The sequence below is a fragment of the Scyliorhinus canicula genome, chromosome 5 (assembly GCF_902713615.1).
Source record: "Scyliorhinus canicula chromosome 5, sScyCan1.1, whole genome shotgun sequence".
Taxonomy (NCBI): Eukaryota; Metazoa; Chordata; class Chondrichthyes; order Carcharhiniformes; family Scyliorhinidae; genus Scyliorhinus; species Scyliorhinus canicula.
The window spans coordinates 3,128,103-3,146,490 of NC_052150.1; positions in this window are offsets into that span (position 1 = coordinate 3,128,103).

Below are 18,388 nucleotides of genomic sequence, written 5' to 3' on the forward strand. Positions count from 1 at the left end.
AAGAGGGTTTGTCTCTTTCCTTCTACAATGACTAAAGGCAGCTGGGCTGACTGCAATAGGCATGATGCTGGTATGCAGGCTGCCCCTAAATATCTTCAATGCCTCCCCAGTATATGTGGCCAATATACTGCTGAGATTCACAGGCTGCAGCCCTCCTTGCAGATCTGCTCACCCACTACTGTGGCATCCACCCCTGTATTGACCTCCATTCTTAGTGGATGGCCATTGACAATGAGGATTATCTCAATGGAGGTGTTTCACTTAATCTCACCATAGCTTCTGATATTTCTGCAGGGTCTTCCTCAAGCTTGTTGACTGGAGCCATCAACATTTTATTTTGGGAGCTGCCTCTGCAAATGGCCTTTCTTATTAAATCTGAAACAGCTGATTTATTTGCACCTACATCTGTCCTCGGAGTGTTCTAGCCCACAATAGTAATAAAGCTCTAATCTTTGTGACTGCTGGTCATTTTCCTCATCTCTTGCTCCCCTGCTCACTCGTTTCGGGAACCTCAAGCAGCTGTTGCTTTCCACCATGACTGGTCTCCACGTTTTGCAATTCGGAAGTGCGTTACTCAGCGCTTTCAGTCGCTTGAACCAACTCCAACCACCTTGTCCAAGGACATATTGGTTTCTGCCAGGAACTTCTTCTAAATATTGAAGCTGTTGATCCCACGGACAAACCGGTCATGCAGCATGTCACTGAGTGAAGTACCAAAATCACAATGTTCAGCCATTTTTCGAAGTCTGATGGCTGGATGTAACTTGTATCTCTGAATAATGATGTAAGGTCGGGATTGTAATGGTCTCTCACTAATTATACTAATTGATCAAAGGACTCGGAGTCCGAGCCTCCGGAGGTGTTAAAGCTTCGCTCGAGGTTAAATGTGTGTGGGCCACAAACAGTAAGCACCATTACGATCTGTTTATCTTCTGCTGTGATTTCATTGGGACCGAGAAAGTATCAAAGTCTTTCAACTTTCAACCTCCGGATTAATTTTTCTGAACCATGGCATCGCTATTCGACTGCAGACGATCTTTTACCTTTTTGTATCCTGAGAGATCCCCCCCCCCCCCCCCCCCCCCCCCCAACACACCCACTGGCCAAGTCCCAGCGGCCAGAAATGCACCTAAACTCCTAATAGGCTTACATTCGCCCGCTGTGTCCTCATCGGCTCTGGGCCTGTGGCCTGGCCCGTGAAGCATCGTCCCTTAAAGGGGCAACGCTACCACTGCACGAGTGCAAAATAACAAGTGGCACAATATTATTGACAAAAGGATAATAGCAGAGATAAAACTGACTTTGACAGACTCCCTTAATTTAACGGACTCTATGATTCTATGACGCAAAACAACTAAATTCAACTTTACAGTTGTTTACATGTCAAGAATTGGTGGGAGCACGGGATTCAGCGAGACTGCGCTGTTTCTAATATATGAAGCCAGGTTTCTCTTCTGCTGTCCTGGTGCAGAACATTACAGAGACAGAAATATCGAGCGTTGTGGGTCGTGTATCCTGTATCTAACTTAACAATTTGTATTTTATGACATGGCAGACTTTATTCCTCTGTCACTTCATCCAACCCACAAGCAGCTTTACCCCCAAAGACACAACTCACAATCTCTAAAGCTTTGATATGTTACTATTTATTATGATAGCTTTTCATTTTATTAATATTAGCTGCTGGCTTCACTTTCTGCCTCTACTTTTATACTTTTATTCACTGGGAGATAGAAAGTCAAACAAACATGGATAGAAATTGAGAAGTGTTGTGCCTCGTTTTTCAGATGTAATTTAGTTTTATTGCAAGAGGATTGGGGGGACGAGAATAAATAAGTCTTTCAACAATTGTACAGGGTTTTGGTGAGACCACAGCTGGAATACTGGACGCAGTTCTGGTCTCCACATTTGAGAAAGGACATATTGCAATTGAATTCACTAAATTTGTTCCTGGGATGAAAGGGTTGTCTTCTGATGAGAGGCTGAGTAAATTTGGTTTATATTCCCTGGAGTTCAGAAGATTGAGAGGTGATAGCTTTGTAACCTACAAACTTCTAAGCAGTTTCATATCCCCACATTTTCCACGTAAGGTTCTGTTTTGTTATGCTCTTGACGTAGCATAAGCTGCCTCCTTGATGTGCACTCTGACAAAGTGTACATGGTCAGACTGTGTTCAGATGCTATTTCTGGTGTCCTTGTGAAAAGCCCCTAGTCGCCACATTCCGGCACCTGTTCGGGTGCACGACGCTGTGAAGCAACAGTGCTAACCACTGTGCTATCGTTTTCCACCACCCCCACTTGATGTCGGGGGCTGTCACCCTCTGAGGTTTCGTGATGCTCCCTGGCTGGAGTCAAAAAATTCAGCAATGCATTTGCTTGTGGAGAGGCTCGAGTGAATGAGGTTTGAAGTAACGTGGTGTCACCGGAGTCACCAGTGGTCTCACTGTGATTGCCGAGTGCCTCTGTACACACTAGCTGAGGTCTGTCACGTTGCATATCTTGTATCGGAAATGGGATGCCGTCATCACTTGTCTCACATACAGTGGGTAGAGCCTCAGTGTCTTCTTGTCGTTCACTTGAGCTGGGTAGACTGTCAGAGTCTTCTTGCTGTACACTTGAGCGTGGCAGACGTGCATCGTCTGCTGTCAGTTGCTCAGAGGAGGTTGCTAGACCCTCATGGCTAGCTGCTATGAGGGCCTGGTTAGCTCACTGGGCTAAATCGCTGGCTTTTAAAGCAGACCAAGCAGGCCAGCAGCACGGTTCGATTCCCGTACCAGCCTCCCCGGACAGGTGCCGAAATGTGGCGACTAGGGGCTTTTCACAGTAACTTCATTGAAGCCTACTCGTGACAATAAGCGATTTTCATTTCATTTCATTTTCATGGTCTTGTTCATGCAAGGACTGCGCTCTGGAGTCTTGCGTTGCTTCCATCGTCAAGTCTGTCCACGAGCTCACTGTGGAGGCTTGTGTCACTCCCTCTGTGGAGTCTTGCAGCATTGCCTGTGTGGAATCGTGCATTGGTCTCGCTGTGGAAACTATCATCACTTCTTGTTCATGCAAGGGCTGTGCTCTAGAGTCTTGCGTTGCTTCTATTGGGGAGGCTGTCCACGAGCTCGCTGTGGAGGCCTGTGTCACTCGAGTCACTTACTGTGTGGAGACGTGCAGTTGTCTCGCTGTGGAGTCTTTCATCGCTTTCCGTGTAGAGTTGGGGACTCTTCGCGGTGTGTGGACCTCTCTCTGTGTAGAGTTGGGGACTCTTCGTGGTGCGTGGACCACTCTCTGTGTGGCAGCAGGCCGCTCTCTGTGAGCTTGTACCTCTCTCTGTCTCCTGGTGTCAGGCCGCAGCATAATCCTGCACTCACGAGTCGGGATGTCGTATATGCTGGGCTGAAGATTCCCCAATCCGAAGAACTCTTCGTCGGGGTCTACACGGTACAACACCTCTAGTTGCGGTTCGGATTTGGTAGTGGGATAGCCACCTCCCAAGGTGGAATCTTCATCTGAGTCGTTGTCTTCCAAGACCATATCATCTTCTAGGGCGGTGCTGACTGCATGTTGCAAGGTTCTGCGGAGGTTACTTTCAGCTACTGGTCGAATTTCAGGCATTGTGCTGTCGTTCCAGGTGAAAGAATCGGGTTTTACGGCTTTAAAACTTTGTTTTTGTGTTTTGGGACATTTCCCCTTTAAGTGGGCGTGGTCCGGGGCCTCTGACGTCACGAAGCTTGTGATGTAGAGCGTAAAAAGCGATTGCGCATGTGCAGATCGCTGTTCCTTTACTTGGGGCCTTTTTTGCAATTGCGCATGCGCGAGAAGCAAACGGACCTTTGCGGTCTGTGCGCTCTTCGCGCAACTGCGCATGTGCAGCACCTTTTCCAAGATGGCTGAAAATCAAAACTGCTGTTTTCTGTAGGCCTACCTTCGCCTCGTGGTCAGGATTGGCACCTCTTTTAACTTTTTTTCTTGTACCTTCCTCGCAGAATTATTGGAATTTGTCCAGGACTGCCTGGAAGTCGCTCTTGTTTTGCCCCTTTGAGTATTTGAAGGTCTGGAAGATTTCAGCTGCTTCTGGACCCGCGATGGTAAGTAGAAGCTTTATTTTCTCTGCATCCGCCACACCATCTACGTCGGACGCTACCAGGTATATCTCGAATCTCTGCCTGAACCAACGCCAGTTTTCACTGAGATTCCCTTGGTACTTGAGCTTGTTTGGAACCTGAATCTCGAACATCATCTTGCTTGGGTGCTGTTGCTGGTTGTCACTGTTTGCTGAGTTGGAACTATATGGATTTAACAGTCACTCACTGGTACCATGTTTTGTTATGCTCTTAACATAGCATAAGCTGCTTCCTTGATGTACACTCTAACAAAGGAAGGTTCAGACTTGGAGATAGCTTTAACACATTTATTGAACAGTTAACAATTCTCCTACTTGAATTCAACTTTCCTGTTAATCCTGCTATGGCTACTCAGACTATCTAACCAGTCTGCTACAATCCACGTGGTGGGTGTGATGTGTTTCAATCAACCCTGTGTACTCACTAAGTGTCTCCACTGGAAAGAGGAAGATCATGTGTGCTGTGTCCTTATATATGGGTTGGTGTAATGCCCTCCTGTGGTAGTGTCACCTCTGTGTGTCTTGAATGCCCATTGGTTGTGTCCTATCTTACTGACCTATTGGTTGAATGTCTGTGTGTCATGATGTCTCTGGTGCTCCCTCTAGTGTCTAGCTAGGTGTAGTGTGTTCACATTAATCCCTTGTGTATTTACAGTGTCCAAGTGTATCTACATTAACCCCTTGTGTATTTACAGTGATGGATATCACCACAGGTTATTGCTGTAATTACCCTCCCAAGACTTTGACAAAGAACAAATGAGGAGAGAAATTTACTCAGTCTGATGATTTCCAATGAATATATCTGAAATCCAAATATTAATTTCTGTCATGAATCTTTTAATTTCCTTAGAGAATTTTTTAATAAGATACATTTATTAGGATTTATTAGGATTTTACATTTTAGAAATTGACACAACAAAGTTACAAAACAATACCAAGCATAAATAAAGAAAGTGTGAATGACAGAGCAGGGAATCAGTGTGCGGCGCACAATCCCAGCTTTACCGCCAGCTTTCTGAGACAGACCAACGAGAGAGGCAGCCACCGGCCAATAAGGGGGGAATCACCCCTACCCATGAAAAATAACAGGGTACCTACTGGGTGCAGTGCTCAGCCCATCCCTAAATCTCCATGCACTCGGGGATCAAACACAGCTTCTCATTGGGACACCCCCCCCCCCCTCCACAGGCGCCCTCAAACGGGCGAACCTATGATCCTCGGGGTCAACAGGGTACCAGCCACGACATCGGGCCTGGCCTAGCCCAGCACCATCCAGAAAAAAAACACAGGAAAGTATGTCCCCAGGACCTTACACACAACCCCAAAACCCACGCCCCACTGTGCCTGCAGCCACCCAACCCCTGCCAGGAGGGAAGGGATAATCTCTCTAGCCCAAGACCAGGAAGGGATCCTAGTCTGGGAGGAGATGAACCGCCAAGATACCTATCAATGGGCCCTCTTTCCCCCACCCCTACATCCGAGAGGGCCCCCTCCATTGGGTCAGACCAGACCCAGGACTAGCACAATGTTCTCCTGGATGGAAACAGGACAATAGAAACCCTCAGGGATGGATCACGGTGACCGGTGTCACATAGAGGATATCCAGGGAAACGCTTATCCCCAATCCTCAGCCACAAACACCGTTCCCACTTCAGCCAACACCAATAACAGACAAGCTTAAAATCAAATCTGAAGAAAGAAAAGCCCAAAGCTGATTAGCTCTAACTGGAGGTGTGTGTTCGGGGGGAATCCTCCATAACCGTGAGGACAAACTAACCCTATCGACCTCAACCGTACGCCACTCTCCCTCCTCCAGCTCTACTCACCTTCCTTTTAAACGAGACAGTGGGTGAGAACAAAGAACAGCCCCTTCTCCCAATCGCAAGGATTCTCAGACACTATAAGGCATAATACCAATTAGGAGAGAAACCATTTACAAATCCCATTTCCCATTTGCTTAGTGAGGATACAGGTCATCACAGCCAAATTTCACACTGCCCTGTAGCTAATAAGACAGCATTATGAAAACAATAACATGACCAACAGGGAGTAATGTTCAAGATGAGAGGCCAGCTGCTTGCAACGCAATCCTCAGGATAAAGACATCTTCCTGGTCACCTGAAGAAAACAAAAGCCAAAGACAAAACAGGATCAACGAGCACTCTGCAGGATCTTTTCAGGATTCCGATGATCGAATCATCTTTACTTTCGCTATGCTGTCACCAACACCCAGGCGATCTGTATCCCAGGCTCCGGCTGGGGGGCGAATGACTACACTAGTAGACCACCTCCAACCCCTCACCATGAGCATCAGGAGCAGGAGAACATAGGAGCAGCGATTGGTGGACCAAACCGACCCCTGGCCTTGAAGACAGGATACGTTGTGCTCCATCGAACCTGATACGTTCAGCTCACAGATCACGATCACTGAAACATGGCAGTCAATGCTCAAACTTACTCAGGAACTCTTCTGCAACCTCTCGGCAGGGACCACGCCCAGGGGTATCCCCTGCTAGGTCTACCTCTCCTGAAGCCATCAGGATGGATGACAAGGCACGCAAGAGAGACTCAACAGTGTGAAGGTGGGCTGCTACCAGAAAAAGTGCTCTCTCAAGTACAGCACCTCCATAAAAGTATTACGCAACTCTTGGAAGGGAGTCCTGATGACCTACACTGCAGGGCTGAGATCTTCAGTGAAGACAACATCCCCTTTGGCAGCCATCATCTGCTACGGTGAGAGCCCGCTCACTGCGCCATTGCAAGGAGGGCCCCACCCCGACCCACCCCAGTCGCCATGAAGAAGCAAGGATTTTAACATTTTATCTTGGCTCCTTCTCGCTAAGACACCGAACAAACCCCCTACCCAGCACCAGCCAAGAGACCCAAGAAAAGACACGTATGAAATGTGCACATGGATGAAAAGATGGATTAAAAGATGAACAGAGCTGGAGCCCATGAATATACAGCTGCTCTCGCGCTCACATTACATGACCCCCTAGCGATTATTTGTTATGTGCAACTGAAAAACATTTGAAACAGCAGGATGAGATTATGATCAAATACGCTTCACAGAGAGTGTTTCCTATTAATAATACTTTTTGACTGTTCTTAAAATTATGAACTGGATGGATGCACTCATTGCAGCATATGGTCGAGTATTTAAGGACTCCATACTGCGTTGATCACACATTGAAAGCAAAAATGTTGCTGTTGCCCCATGATGCACAGCACAATACTTTGTCTTCATCGTTTTGTTGTGTGTGTTGTCATTAATCAGGCAGGAATGGAGCAATAATTACTCTTCAGTTATTAGTTTTGTCAAAGAAAATGCATTACCATCTATAATTTCATTCCCTTATGGAGATGTGGTTCAAAATTGCCTTGGTCATGTTTTATTCCCATTAGTGAGGGTAAGAGCTTATTTATAAAGTTTGGTCTTTTAATGTCATTGTGATCAAATCAAATTATCATGACATTTCTAAATGAATCAATACAGATCATGCAATAAAATGTTCAGACTGGAAACCTAATGCGAAAGTCATGTTCTTCATGTTGCAGTCTATTTATAGGGCAGCAAGTAATGGGCAAGGCTATGGCCACTGCGGTGAAGAAGTAGAAGTTGAAAACTTCAACCTTGATCGAATCTTGACTGAAATTAACTCCTCTTTCTGTTGGACGATGGGATCTGCTCATCTTACCTGACTCATCTTTGAAAGAGAGTTATAACCGTCTTGCATTATTGCTTAAAACTGGGGCTTGGGGAATCTACTCAGGTGAAACACTGCTGATTCCTGGGGATTAGTTGTCCGTCATTGAGGAGCCACGTGAGGTAAACTACTGAGAAAGGAGAATAATGACTCTTTCTGATGTGCATTTGCAATTTGAGCCTGCAACATTAATCAAGAAGTTCTTTAGATTCTCTCTTGATGCACTGCTGCATCTCCAGTGGAAATGAAGGGGAAATATTTTTGCACATAACCGAGCTGCCAATTTACTTCTGCTGAAGATATGGAGCAGGAGTAGCACTTTTCTATTTTTAATCCGTGATTTCTGATAAAATAAGTTGATATTTATTGAATCCTGTTCCAGTTTGCGTGTTCCCACATTTCAGTGAGTTAGAGAAATTGAAGTTACTCATAACAAATGTGATAGATTTCCACTGGGAAGAATGTCAATCGTCTTTTTTATCTATTTCTCAGGGACAATGTTAAATTAGGAGGGAATCATGAAGGATTTTGTCAGGATTGACAGGAATATGTGTTAGAAAAGCAAACACAAATAATTTAGTTCCAGAATTATTTTATTCCTTCTTTAAAGCAAAGCTCTTTATTGCATTTTCACTAATCTTGCTGATTAAAGCTAAGGCAGCATGGAATTCCTACAGTGCTGAAAGGGGCCATTCAGTCCACCAGGTCCATACTGACCCTCTGAAAGATAGTAATGCATTTTATTTGACAAAACTAATAACTGAAGAGTAATTATTGCTCTATTTCTGAGGATTGCGTTGCAGCAGCTGGCTTCTTATCCTGAACATTACTCCCTGTTGATCATGTTGTTGTTTTCTTGATCTGTCTGTGGCCCACTCCACTGCCCTATCCCAGTAATCCCACCCAATCTGCCCATTTGTGGACACTAAGGGACAATTTATCATGGCCAATCCACCTAACCAGCATACCTTCGAACTGTGGGAGGAAACCAGAGCACCCGGAGGAAATCCACGCAAACATGGGGAGAATGTGTCCACATGGACTCACCCAAGGTCAGAATTGAACCCAGAACACGTTGTGAGGCAGCAGTGCTAACCACACTGCCACCATGCAGAACAATGAGGATTTTGTTTACAAATTGTGAATTTTTCAATCAACACTCAAAAACTTTTTTGATCTCATCTGAGCCTAGCCCCTGAGGTCTGCCCATGGTAGATACTGGGTGAGTTGGCATGGTCGGCATAACAGGAAAGAATGGCAGGTGGGGAGTAATGTTTGTGACTAAGTCAGCATAGGGGCCAAGGGGGCTGGATGGGGGTACATGTATCGCCACTGAGTCAGTACAGAGGCTATAAAAGGTCACAGGGGTGTGGGTTAGCATGCAGGGTATGAGGGGCGATGGGGCTGGTGGGGCATGAAGTCCGATGGGTTGGCATGAATGGTCTTGTGTGGAGTAGGTGAGTGTTTATTTTACGACACGCCCCGCTGACTAATTTTCAATTGTTCTTTATTCTTCCATTTCAGTTTCATTCTTCGTCCAGTGGAAGAGTACCAGGCAATAGTTTCATATCAATGAGGCAACTCTCACTCAAAATATATCTTTACAGATGGGATCAGTAAAACTGAACAAACTGGAGTGGAGAGCATAGTGGAGGAAGCATTGCTGTAAAAACAGGAGCAAGAAAGAGAGTGTGACACATCTGAAGAAAGTTGGGTATACACAGGAGAAGGGAGACTGCTAATTGGAAAATAACTATAGGCTCGTGGAGCAGACAAGTCAAGTAAACATATCCAGCCGAGAAATTTAAAATAAAAAATAAATTTAGAGTACCCAATTCATTTTTAATCCATCCGAGAAAAAAACACCCCATGAAATATCTCTACTTATTATATTGATAAAATTCCATATAAACATGGAAATTATAAACGCTGCACCATTAACTAAAAATATAGAAATGATGGCAACGCTGCACTTTCATGTTCCGCATTTGAGCATTTTAAAATAATCTCCAATCCAATTTAATGAATGTTGGGCTGCTTTTATTAAAATAATCCATTTTATAGGACCCCATGTTAACACTTCATCTTATTTGACTTGAATCTTAATTCCGAAAAGATGATCTGAAAAATGCATTTGAACAGCAATGGCCAACACTTGGTTGAGAATGTTTTCCGATAATTGCTTCCCAAGAATATTCTTTCTTGGATCACATCGGCTCATTCCTGCACTGATTTAATTCGGATGCATCCATTAGTATTACAGATTAATTCACCCAAAGTAGCTCTTACAATACCTGCCAGATGATAGAAGATCACTGGGGAGCTCCACGTTATATATTCGGGGCAGCTTTACTCTCCCTCTTTTGAACTATCAACAATAAATGGAATTTATTCAATTTCTTATTTATTCCTTCCACTTCCATTTCCCTTTTTGGTGAAAAGTCATCAACCTGAAACATGAACTCTTTCTCTCGCCACATGTTCAGCCAGACCTACAGAGCATTCCTGACATTTTCTGTTATATTTCAGACTTTCAGCATCCACAGTAGTTTCTTTTATTTATTTTTTTTATAAATTTAGACCTCGGCGCCACGAGGGAGCAGTGCTAACCACTGCGCCACCCGTACTGCCTGAGTATTTTCTCTTGTAACAGTGAACAGATGAAGTTTCTACCAAGTGGGCAGCACGGCGGCGCAGTGGTTAGCACTGCTGCCTCACGGCGCTGAGGTCCCAGGTTCGGTCCTGGCTCTGGGTCACTGGGCGGCATTCTCCCCTACCCGGCGTGACGGAGGGTCCCGGAGTAGGGGAGTGGCGCCAACCACTCAGGGGTCGGGCCTCCCCACCTTTGGGGGCCAGCCCCGCGCCGGAGCGGTTGGCACCATAAGACCGGCGCCAAAAACCGGCGCCCACGGCAGCGGGGCTAGCCGAAAGGCTTTTGCCGGTCTGCGCATGCGCCGGCAGTGATGTCAGCGGCAGCTGGCCGCTGACATCACTGCCGGCGCATGCGCGATGTGGGGTTCTCTTCCGCTTCCGCCATGGCGGAGGCCGTGGCGGCCGCGGAGGAAAATAGTGCAGCCAGGGCACTGGCCCGGAGTCTGAGCGGTGTGCCCCGATCGCGGGCCAGGCCACCGTGGGGACACCCCCCAGGGTTTGAACGCCCCCCCGCCCCCCCAGGACCACGGGGGCCTGCTCGCGCCGCTGATCCCGCCGTTCCAGAGGTGGTTCAAACCTCGGCGGCGGGAGAGGCCTCCCAGCAGCGGGACTTCGGCCCAATCGGGCCGGAGAATCACCGCAGGGGCCTCTCCGATTGGAGTGGCGAGAGTCCGCCGCCGCCACTTCCCGGGTGACGGAGAATCTCTGCCACGGCGGGGGCGGGATTTTAGGCGGCCCCAGGCGATTCTCCGACCCTGCTGGGGGTCGGAGAATTTCGCCCACTGTCTGTGTGGAGTTTGCACATTCTCCCCATGTCTGCGTGGGTGTCACCTCTACAACCCAAAGATGTGCAGGGTAGGTGGATTAGCCAGGCTAAATTGCCCCTCAATTGGAAAAATTATACTCTAAATTTATTTTTAAAATGTTTCCACCAAACGATGTTAACCCTGTCTGGGTCTGTGGAAAAACACCAATGTGTATAATTTTCGGTAAATATTAAATGCAAGACAAAACTAATCGACACCAACGTTCCTTCCAATATAAATATTTCCATGTCTCTTTTTCAAGACCGTATTTGATCAAGGCTGTCCTTAAGAGAGGAAATCTGTCATCCTTACCAGGTCTGGCTCATATGTGACTCCAGGCTCACTGCAATGTGGCAAATCACTCTGCTGTATTCCAGAGAATGGCTCAGCACCACCTGTTCAAGGACAATGAAAGGTGATCAATTAACACTGGCTTGCCAGCAACAATCATACTGTGAACAAACTTCAAAAATGTTCTGCTAATAATAATGTTTATTAGAGTCATAAGTAGATTTGCATGAACACTGCAGTGAAGTGACTGTGAAAATTCCCTAATCGCCACTCTGGCGCCTGTTCGGGTACACTGAGGGAGAATTCAGAATGTTCAGTTGACCAAACAAGCACGTCTTTCGGGAAGAAACCGGAGCACCCGGAGGAAACACACGCAGATACGGGGGCGAACATGCAGGCTCCGCACAGACAGCAACCCAAGCTGGGAATTGAATCTGGGACATTGGTGCTGTGAAGTAACAGTGCTAATCACTATGCTACCGTGCTGCTGCACCATACTGTATCAGTTAGCTCCAGGGACCCGGGTTCGATTCCCAGCTTGGGTCACTGTCTGCGTGGAGTCTGCACGTTCTCCCCGTGTCAAAAATATTTTCTGCATTTTTGTATCTTGGAAATTAACTTGAATGAAAAGTTGAATTGCTGAAGAAACTGTTAGTTGCAATTTTTAGCAGAATAAAGTATCCATTTAGAAACAAAATCACCCCTAAATTAATTTTGATTTTTATAAAGATGAAAATCACCTGGGGATAATGGCTTTATATTCTGTAAATGATTGTGCTAAAGTTCAATGGTACTCCGATCAATATAATTTGCTATTTGCCGTGGATGAGATAGCATTCAAATTGCTGCTGAACATGGTGCTCTTCAATGTCGACTTAATGCAATGTTAAAATACAAAACCTCAAGTCCCAAGCTGGCTAACGGCAGCTTGCAGCACTTTGTACGTAATAAATGGTTAGTTACTAGAAGTAGCGCACTTTAGGATGTCAATACTGAAAGCACAGCAGCAAATGGCAGAAAGATAATTGCATCACTTCAGAAATTTGCCAGACTAGGGCAGCGCGGTGGCGCAGTGGGTTAGCACTGCTGCTTAACGGCGCTGAGGTTCCAGGTTCGATCCTGGCTCTGGGTCATGGTCCGTGTGGAGTTTGCACATTCTCCCCGTGTTTGAGTGGGTTTTGCCCCCACAACCCAAAGATGTGCAGGGTAGGTGGACTGGCTGTGCTAAATTGCCCCTTAATTGGAAAATATGAATTGGGGTACTCCAAATTTATTATAAATAAATTTGGCGCACTTAATTTTTTCTTGGTGAGTCTGCTAACTGATTGGTATAAGTTGGTGGTTAAGTAGATATACGTCTGCGCCATTTTGTTCCTAGAAGCACTGTTGCATATTTATTGGTCTCCAATAGATATGCAGATCTGAAAGTAGCTGGACAAAGTTTTTTAGTGACTGCATTTCCACCTCTTCTTTTCCCGTCTCCTTTGGTACTGCCTCTCTGGGACCAGCTGCCGGCTGACTAATCCTCAAGTGGAACATTGTGCAATAGGCAATGGTTATATTGGATACTTACCAGGGTTGCAGGGGAGAATTCTTCCTGCTTCCAAAGCAGCAGAGTACTATCTGTGCATGAGTAGCCATGTGCCAACGGGGATTGCAACATGTTTTTTTATTGTTGAAGTTTTGCGAGGACCGCAAGGGTTTCTCAGTGAGGTTGATTGAAGGAGATAATAATGTCCAACAAGCATTCACTTAGTTTATGGTAGTCTTCATGACAAATTGTTGGTCAATGTATCTCTCACACACACACACACACACACACACACAAATCAGAAGTTGGAGAGGCGGTTTGGAAATGGAAGAGACATGTGACTCAGCCACATACACTTTGCACAATTTGGTGATGTCCAAATTCTTGGCCATTATCTTCTCAGGTGCTAAGCAGTCAAAAGACATATGACAAGAATTCTCCGGCCTTTGGAATTCCCTGCCCCCCCCCCCCCCCCCCCCCCCACTCCTTGTCACTGTCCGTCTGGAGTTTGCACATTCTCTCCATGTCTGCGAGGGCCTCACCCCCACAACCCAAAGATGTGCAGAGTAGATGGATTGGCAATGCAAAATTGCCCCTGAATTGGAAAAAAAGAATTGGGCACTCTAAATTCTAAGAAAGAGGAATTCCTTGTTCCCTCCCGCAGCCCTCCCCCGCCTGTGGGTTTCCCGGAGGATTGGAGTGGCATCTAAGGTAAATCCCATTGACAAACTGCGGGACGAGTGAATCTGTCACCAGCGATCAGCCCGCCCATCGAGAAGCACACAGCCGGGGGGGAGAATCCAGCCCATAATGTCACCTCAATTTCAGCAACAATCATTTCACGCAATTAAAGGGTTGTTGGGGAAAACAGTGAAGGGGGAAAATGCTGATCTTGGAAACAGGCCGTATGATGTTTACATTGCATAAAAGATTGCGACCAACTTTCAATCTTAATACTTTCATTACAATATCAGAAATTCACTGCAGGAGGACTTAATGGAATCAATCTCTCAACATTAAAAACGCAATTAAAGCCTCTGGAAAATGCTCCTAAAATTCTATGGGAGTTCTAACCGATCAACTGCAGGAAACAAAGAGGACCTGTAAGGTAGCTACTCAGATACCTGATGAGAATTTGGGCTCTGTGAATTATCCACAGCTAATGGAATGGTTTGTCGTATAACTGATCACAGTGCAGCCACTGAAGGACATCTAATTTTCCCACATAAATGAAAAGTTCAGTTCCCACAGTCCAGAACAGTATCTTTCTCCCTTGAATAATCTGCTTCTAGCTGTCCACCATTACGGATGTGTAACTAGTTACTGGGATGAAGATGTCTGAGAGGATGTATGGGTGAGAATGGCGGTGTCATTTTCTTTCTGCATCAGAGAATAGCTGGTTTTTTTTCAAGAACAGTGCCCTTTCTTTCAAATTGAAGCAAGGTTAAAATAATCAGGTATTTGACAATGCTTTCTGGATCAACAATTATCAGCAAATTTTGCTTTTCCTTCCGAAAGCTTCTCATATCTGACAAGCTGAACATGTAGTAACTGCGCTGACAAAAGACTCGCGGTTACAGTTTGTTGTTCAGGTAAATAATTCACTGTAAGTAAGTGTAGCTGTAGTGGTACTATTCTACAGATTCCTGTTTAACTGTCATTGGGCTGAAAAGGTTGGTGTAATTGGGCAATGGGATGTGTTTGGGAGGGAGGCAGTGGCACAGTGTCATTGTCGCTTGGCTAGTAATCCAGCAACCTGGGGGAATGTTCCACAAACAGGTTCAAATCCCGCCAGGGCAGATGGTGAAATTTTAATTCAATATTATCTGGAATTAAAAGCCTGATGGTCACCATGAAACCATTGTCGATTGTTGTATAAACCTATCTGGTTCACTAATGCCATTTAGGGAAGGAAATCTGTTGTCCTTACCCGGTCTGGCCTACATGTGACTCCTGACCCACAGCATGACTCTTAAATGACTTCAGGCAAGTTAAACTTAAACTATTGCAATTGCACATCTCGGGTAAAGGTGCTCTTGCACAATGCAAAACAAAAAAAGGTGGAGTAGGAGATGAACATGATAGACTGAGTTTTATCTCCCTCTTATCTCTGGGGCTGAGGGGAAGGAAGAGTGTGGCGGGAGGGGGGAGGGGCTAAATGATTATTTATGGACCAATTGAGACCCTTCAGCCAATCAATGGCTCCAGTGGCACACCAGCCTTACCTGAAGGTCCGAGCTACATTGTCATCTGCTCTTTGGGATTGCCTCCAGGCCAGCAGTGGCCATCGCTCTTGGGAACGCTGCTGGGATGAGAGAACTGCCAGTCAGTTAGTTTACCAGCAGCTCTCGGAGGCAGGATGTCTTCCCCAATGGGGGTGGATGTCCTGCCTCAAGCCATTTCAAATTACAGCAACTGTCTTGTAAGTGGGTTAAAATTTAGCTGGTTGAGTATCGTGGGAAAACGTTATTCTGTCCACTTTGGCACAGGAAGAATAGAAAAGCAGATTATTATTTCAATGGGAAGAGCCTCTAAACATCGTCCGTGGTTCTGTGGGCAGTGCTCTCATCGTTAACTTAGAATGTTCTGGATCCAAAAATCACCAAAGAGATCAGGGCATCAAATCCAGGCTGACAGAAAGGAAGCAATACAGGTGGACATGCTGCCGTTTGGCCGAAATGTTAAATTAAACCACAACCACTCTGTCAAGTGGTTGCAAAACATAAAGCCATGAAATGAAATGAAATGAAAATCGCTTATTGTCACGAGTAGGCTTCAATGAAGTTACTGTGAAAAGCCCCTAGTCGCCACATTCCGGCGCCTGTCCGGGGAGGCTGGTACGGGAATCGAACCGTGCTGCTGGCCTGCTTGGTCTGCTTTAAAAGACAGCGATTTAGCTCAGTAAGCTAAACCAGCATTATTTCGAAGACGAACAAGATAGTTCCCCCAACATTTGATCCAATATTTCCATGTTTAACCACCATCTCTAAAACAAACAGATTATAAGGTTATTATCACACTATTACTTCCTGTGTGCAAATTGGTTCTGATATTTCCTACTTTACAGCAGTAACTAAGCTTCAAAAATACTCCTTGGGCTGTAAAGTGCTTTGGGATGTCCAAGTCTTTCTTCTCATGAGAGTTGATTTCTTCGTCATAATAAGTCTTTGATATCAATAAATAAAGTTTTAAAATGATTAGCATATTCCATTACATTTTGGGTGGCACGGTGGCGGAAAGGTTAGCATTGCTGAGCGAATAAAAGAGTGAAAACAAGGCTGTCATTCCGTGGATGCAAATCATTCGCTGCACTTTTTCGAAATGTGCAACTTTCTTCATAAATCTGGGTCTGAACATTTGTAAAGACTCTATGATTAGTTGGCAAGTAGACCCTGATTGGACGAGAGGTTGCCATGGAGAACACAGCAGGTCAGTGACAGCTAACTGCCAATCATTGTTTGAAATTTAAACTACGCAATTTGACAAAGGTTAGTCAAGACATTTCCCTGGGGAATGGCTGTCATTTATTTTGTTTCACTATTTGTCTGAATGGAATATGCCATGATAAGTACAGCAATAATACCATTCAGGTCACCACTGATCAGATAACTACAACTCTGCAATGAGTTTGACATTGAAAATTAATGGAACAGTCTCCAAGTTGAAGCCATTTGAAGGTGGGGGTGGGGGGGGGGGGGGGAGGTTCAGCGATGACACCTCTTAAAACTGAATAGTTAGCATGCCACTAGAGTAGTTTTACATAAGTTATTTTATTAAGGATTGTGATGAATGAAAGGACTGAGTAATCATTATTAACCATTAAACGTATATTATTTGGACATAGCAGTAGTAAGTAAACAAATGCGATTTAGGACAGCTAACTTGACCAAAGGGACATTACTTCTGACATCTTGGGTGGGATTCTCCGACTCCGCCGGGTCAGAGAATTGCTGGGGGTCGGCGTAAATCCCGCCCCGCCGCTCCGCCGCCGGCTGCCAAATTCTCCGGAGCCGGTTGTTGGGCAGGGGTGGGGATCACGTCGCGCCAGTTGGGGGCCATTGGCAATGGACCCCCCCCCCCCCCCCGACAATTCTCCAGGCCCAAATGGGCCGAGCAGCTGCCCGTGTTCAGCCGGTCTCGCCGGCGTGAAATACACAAGGTCCATACCGGCGGGACCTGGCTCTAAGGGCGGCCTGCTCGGTATGGCACAGGGGGATCCGGCCCCAGGGGTGGCCCCCACAGTGGCCTGGCCCACGATCAGGGCCCATTGATCTGCGGGCGGGCCTGTGCCGTGGGGCACTCTTTCCCTCTGCGCTGGCCTCTCTAAACCCCCTGCGCATGTGCAGGGATCGCACCAGTGGTTCTGTATATGCGCCAGAACACACTGGCGCTCCCGCGCATACGCCAACTCGCTGGTGGAGGCTCTTCGGCACCGGTTGGCGCGGCACCAACCACTCCAGCACCGGGCTAGCCCCCGGAAGTGCGGAGGATTCCGCAGCTTCTGGACGGCCCACCACCAGTTAGGGGAGAATCCTGGCCCTTATCATTGTGAAGCAATTCAGGGTGCTGGTTCTGTTGTCCTGTTTCTCACAAACAGTCAGCACGGGCTGCTGGGTTTGTAAGCAGCTGTCAGGATGATGATCAATCATGCGCTGCTTGCAATTCTATTCGGTGAAGTTTAAACACTGCTTGCAATTCTATTGGATAAGTTTTAAAGTAGCAGCTTCAGGGATTGGATCGTGTCGAACTGGGGAAGGCTGTTGATTTTTGAACATTATATAAGTACTGTGTTCGGGTCTTTGTTTGGCAACAGGTCTTGGCCGATATCCAGTCTGTTCTCCGTGTACACGTAACAAGCTTGATTAAATAAGCCATCTTGTCCAGGTTGTCGTGTTTGTTCCTCTCTGTGCTGAGTTGAGCCACAGGGAATAACCCCACGTGGAAGCTGACTCAATACACAGGTCTTGAAACCACTCTTCCATCAGCATTGGCCAGCTAAAACATAACAAGTGATATTCACGCCACACAAATGCCCGGCAATGACCATCTCCTGCAAGAGAGGATCTAACCATTGCCCCTTGACATTCAATCACATTACCATCACTGAATCCCCATAATTCCAGTGGTTATCAATGAGCAGAAACTGGACTGGACTAGCCATTTTAATACTGTGGCTACCAGGGCAGGTCAAAGTCTTTGGATGTTACAGCGAATAACTCACCTCCGGTCCGCCGCACCCCCTCCCCACACACACACACACACACACAAAGCCTGTCCAGCATCTATA